Source organism: Bombus terrestris, chromosome 8 (assembly GCF_910591885.1).
Source record: "Bombus terrestris chromosome 8, iyBomTerr1.2, whole genome shotgun sequence".
Lineage (NCBI taxonomy): Eukaryota > Metazoa > Arthropoda > Insecta > Hymenoptera > Apidae > Bombus > Bombus terrestris.
In genome coordinates, this window is record NC_063276.1 from 10,072,970 (window position 1) to 10,078,678 (window position 5,709).

Below are 5,709 nucleotides of genomic sequence, written 5' to 3' on the forward strand. Positions count from 1 at the left end.
CTACTCAACCATTAATGAACGCAGTAAATCCAGTTATTCACCGAATTTAAAGACTGAAAATGATGCTATTATTACAACTATGAAACCAGTCAAGACATTTTGAAAATCACATGATTGATTTCGTGAGCGATGAAGATACATGATAGCAGTAGCAATGGGTTAGATCGAGAAATCGATAGCGAATAGTGTTACGTCGCGTGAAAAGGTCCGCGCGACATCCTTTATTGTCTCCCCGCGATTGGTCGAATTTACAAATAGTTTTTGCCGCTAGAAGGTAACTTAATGTTACAAAATTACATATTTCATTTACTACCTTTATAAAATTTAACCTCTTTACAAAATCTTTTTATTGTTACAACTTAATTCAAAAGTTATATTGCAATAACTATAGATTGATATGATTTGTAAATTATTACAATTCTTATAGCATTACATTTATATTAAAATTAATTTTATTTAGATCACATATCCTTAATTCTTTGTTATACGATTTTACAAATTTGATTGTTCATTAGGTCTAAACGAAATAGAAACTTTGAAGCAAGGAAATGAAACCTTGAAGAGAAAGTTAATAAAAATGAAGACAGCATTTCGAAACAAGGAGAATACTTTAGGACAACTTTCCGCGCCAAATAAAAACAAGCAAAACGTCGAGAAGGCAATAATAAAAGAATTGCTAAATACTAACAACATATTGAAGAAAATAAGCATGTATGAAATACCATTGGACTTAAAAAATTCAAAGAAAAAACATCATACACAGGAAAACAAAAAACGAAATATAAAATTCAGAAGTCGCTGTTTTTCGCGGTTCATTTCTTTTCATTTAATTATTAATTATTAATTATTTTTTTGTATTTCATATGTTCGATTCATATTAGGTCTCAAACAATTGTTCATTTAACCAACGACAGCGACGATTGTCGCGTTTTATAAAATACTGTCAGAAAGTATTTTCGTACATTCGTGAAACGTGACACGAAGAGAAGGAAAATTAATTAAAAATAAATTAATTAATCTAAAATAAATTAATACAGAGAAGCTGTATATGTGAATTCTATATATATGATTGAGTAAGTGTATATTTTTCTGTAGACCACATCTTTTCTTCAAAGATTACTGCAAGTTTATTATCGATTCGAAAACATTCTATTACTACTTTCGACCTCCATAAAGTCTCTCCCATATAAATAGCTACGTACATATGAGCCGAGAATATCATTACAAAGCATCTGTGCACAGTCTTCGAAAATAAAGCGTCATTGATATTTGTAAGGAAAGAATGATATTAGAAGCAGGAAAAATTATTTCCTAGTTTCAATTTTAATTAATACTTTCGCATATACAGTTTTTCCTTGAAATGTATAACTGACCACTGCTAAGCAATCCGCTAATTTTTTTTTTTTTTTTTTTTTTATTTGAATTTGCCAATAGAGTAAGGATCCGAGAATGAGAGAGAGAGATTTAAACCATATACTTTATAAATTTTTAAAAATGAAGTACTTTATAATTGTTGTTATTTTATGTTTTAGAGGTAGGATCGCGTTAGTTATTATTATGTTATATAGATAATAAATCCACACTTCTCGAGGCAGAAAGAACTTTATTGCACACACTTAGAAGGGTCACAAACGAATGAAAGAAAAAAAAGCAAGAGGGGTCCTAAAACTATCGATCAGGTCTATCGACCGTGTCTAGGAACAACTTCTAGTTACTCCTTTTGTAACTAGCCGTCAGCAAATAGATGGCGAGCGAGAACTCACGTTGTTATTTTCAATAATAATAATTCAGAGGGCGCTCCGAGGCACGTTGTACGGGATTGTAAGAACATTTTCATTTTACATATTCATTTTCTGTAATATACATATATTATCCAAATCCTTAATTTTTTTAGATTCACTTACGCAAGATATATTCATATGTCTATTCAAATGTTTTTTCAAATATTTTTTCAAACAAAAGAAGGATTTCATTTTTGTATAGTATGTTCATCATTTCTTAGGTTGGCAATACTTTCATGCATTTAATGAAATAATAAATTCAAAAGATATATTATAATATTAAATTATATTATGTGTATATTATATTTCCCAAAGTTAATTAGAATTATTCTTTAATTATATATCTTTTTGTTTAAAAAATTCAAATGAAGATAAGATAAAATATTTTCTAGAATCGTTCTTCCTTTTAAAGTGCTTTGCTATTGGTTCTTGTTGCGGGCAGTATAATCCTGCGCACTAGAAATGGGAACCGGCAACGTTAGACAATCTCGATTTCGATTGTCGATATCAGTAACTGTTGAGTCGTTACGTTGCGATGTACGTTCTTTGGTAAAGTCGTGATAAATTATTATTGTAACTTAATTTTCACTTCCAAGACTGTGTCTCCATTGTGCGTTGTAATATATACTACTTTCTTATCATATTACTTGCCATGTTAATTTTAAATATATGTTAAATGTATTGATAAAAATATATATTTTTGAGGTGATTGAATGCATTACGGACTAATGCCGCTGTTATTTCAAGAAATCCACTTGTTACAACAAATAAGGATGAAATAAAGCAGCAACGTATATTAAAAAGGTAAGTATCCTTCGATTTTATGCATTGAATATCTATACTACAGACCCTTTTTATAATATTCTTCGTAATTCTGTTTTCCTACTTTATCCATAATAAAAATTATAGTCCGCATGAAACATTCCGTTAAAACATTCCTTGTGTCAAGTATATTGTACCTATCGTACTGGTTAAATTTTCTTCTGGTATAGCTAGAAACGTTTAATGTAAAATTAGAATATATTTTACAAATTAAGTTACAAATTTTTATTAAATGTTTAATAATAATTAATAATTGTGCATCTATGTTATATTCATGGTATATTATGTACTAGTATATTTGAATATGTTAAGAGTAGCAAAGTAATTTTTTAAATTATTACTGAAATATATAATTTATGAATAAATATAATTGGTTATACATAATGGTGACAAAATAATCCTGAAGTCTTATACACGATTATGTATAGAATTAGTATCAACCGAAATTATTAAACATATAACGTTCTTTCCGGACATTCGATATAAACATCGTTCATCTCAAGCGTTTGAATACGCTTTTTGTTACATTACACTCTTGAGGTATGTATATATGCTGTACCTTTTTTATCTGTCGAATTTTTTTTCTTTTCTTCTATTATAGGTGTAAACGTATTAATTTAGAATTAGAATACACGACGCAAATTAAATGTTAAACATTTTTGTTAAATATTTAATAATAATATAGTATATTTGATTATTTTAAAAGTATCTATCTGTACTAAACACTGTCCGATCATGTTCTGTAATTTGAGCACTTAAGCGATTGGTACCCGAATGTATTATTTATAATATAAAGAAGAAATTGTGACAAATATTAAATGAATTTAGTACACCTTTAATATCTATAATGTTAAGAATACAATTACTCAATTCTCTTTAATGCGTATTAAAAGTAAACTTTACATGTTGAAAACTGTCTCTCTCAGAACCACTATCAGTAACAATAATATGTAATAAATATAATAAATCTTAAATAAATAAAATAAATACAATATGTCATAAATGTAATAAATACGCATGGAACATTGAAATATTGAACTTTTGTAGAATTTTCTACTTTTCATCAGAGCTTATAAATTATTATACATTTCCATTGATTTTAGAATCGTTTCAGTTGTCAAGAATTGGTTGAAGTGAAATTATATTTCTGTCATCCAAAACAATCCAAATGAAACATTAACAGTTGACGGATTATTTCCTTGACATTTATGAATAGTTCTATGAATGTGAATATATTACAATTTATTAGGTCATCCCATAAGTTCGTTCCGTTTTTCGAGCGGTTATATATGTTAAGATTGTTTACATACCATTCAGTTTCATGAAAAAATGTAATCCCCCTCTCGTTGTACAACTTCTTCCCATTTTTCAAGTGCCCTTATCGCCGTATGTTTATAAATCGACACATGAAATGTATACACAAAGGTCGGCACGAACTTATGGGATGACCTAATACAATGTTAAACTGTAACAATGTTCTTTTTTATATAAATTGGATTGCTTTAAAATTATTTTTTTCTATATACATGTTATGAAATATTAGATCTAGAATTATACCTCGGTATTTTCAAATCAATTCTTTTAATTCCGTCCAGATTTTAAGAATATGATCAATTTGATTGATCGATGATTAACAAAAGGATCTGCTTAAAGCATGCAAATTACAGAAAAATTTAAATTTTTTAACAAATGTAACGAGATAGATCCTGCGAATATTATGTGGATTCTTGAATATTATAGCGATAAGTTCAATGATAACTTATAAATAAATATACTGTAAAAATAGTAAAGAATTTTAGTACTATAAACTATTTATTTTTATTAAAATTCTCTTATATAAAAGTATTTTATGAAACTTAAACAAATAATGATACGTTGTTGTAATATCTTAACTTAATTGCAGTATTATATATTAATTCAATTATGCTCTTACAAAATAATTGTGTTTCAATTTAGATACTTACATTTAATTTTTCTAATCTGTTGTCATTTTTTAGGGCTTTCGATGTTTGGGTCTTCAGAAACTTATATATGGACTTTGTAAAATTCAGGTAAACCTATTCTTCAGTGAGGTACATAGTCATAAATCTTCTCCTATACTGGTACGGTGAGTCCGTTTTAATTATTTTTATTACAAAATGCATATATTCATGCGTTTTTATTTTCCGCCGTATTAAAAATATAATCAGGATGATCCAGCCGAGATTTGTATTTATACGGACAGTATGCGCGTAGAAAACGGTAAAAATCACTGCGTCTTTGCCTGCGATTAGACTGAGATTTGAAATATTTTGGTTCATGTAACTAAACCGCTTCTGAGGTCGATCGCGCCTTTACATTGTAGGTTTCCCTTTATTTCCTCAGATAACTGTGACCCAGTTTACGTTTTTCTTTATGAGTACTTTCTTAGTGGATGCAGATTCCGATGAATTCACGTTTGACGGAATATATCAATTTAATCAGGTTCTATATATGGCGGCACTCGACAGCACAAATACCACCACTCGATACTAAAACCGAAGAACGGCAGCGCGGTGGTTAGCGCATTAGGTTACGAACGTTCGGGACCCGAGTTTAAATCCCGGAGCCCGTAGTCCGATTTTTCTTCCACGATTCTTAAATTTTTTTTTTTTTTATTTGATAGACTATTTACAATCAATTCTCGTTGAGAATTTTCAGTAACTTCATTTGGTGTGGTACAATAACTTGGTTTATAATAATTTATATTATGTTGATTCTAGCTGAATCTAATGCTTCAATCTAAAGGGTATTTTCTTTTTAGTCTGCGACTAAATGCGACTAGACTAATGGGTTGTGGTGGTTGTTGACTCTTGTGTTATATCTGCTTTTGACTTTGTATATTCTTTCTTTGACTGTGGGTATCTTGAGGTCGCGGTGGATTGTTTCGTTGGTAACATACCAGGGTGCATTTATTAGAGATCTTAGCGTTTTCGATTGGAAGCGTTGGAGTATTTCAATGTTGGAATTACTTGCTGTTCCCCATAGTTGGATTCCGTAGGTCCAGACAGGTTTTATTATGGTCTTATATAGTGTAATTTTGTTCTGCGTGCTTAGGTTGAAGCGTCGGCCAGTGGCCAATAAAATT

General features: G+C 29.4%; 1 long non-coding RNA gene across 1 annotated transcript; it reads left to right on the forward strand.

The window, feature by feature from the left end:
• Positions 1-2,287: 2,287 nt before the first annotated feature.
• On the forward strand, positions 2,288-5,290 carry LOC125385530. Its single transcript, XR_007224916.1, has 3 exons — positions 2,288-2,391; positions 2,487-2,585; positions 4,601-5,290. It is a non-coding gene; the product is annotated as an uncharacterized LOC125385530 (long non-coding RNA).
• The last annotated feature ends 419 nt before the right edge of the window (positions 5,291-5,709 follow it).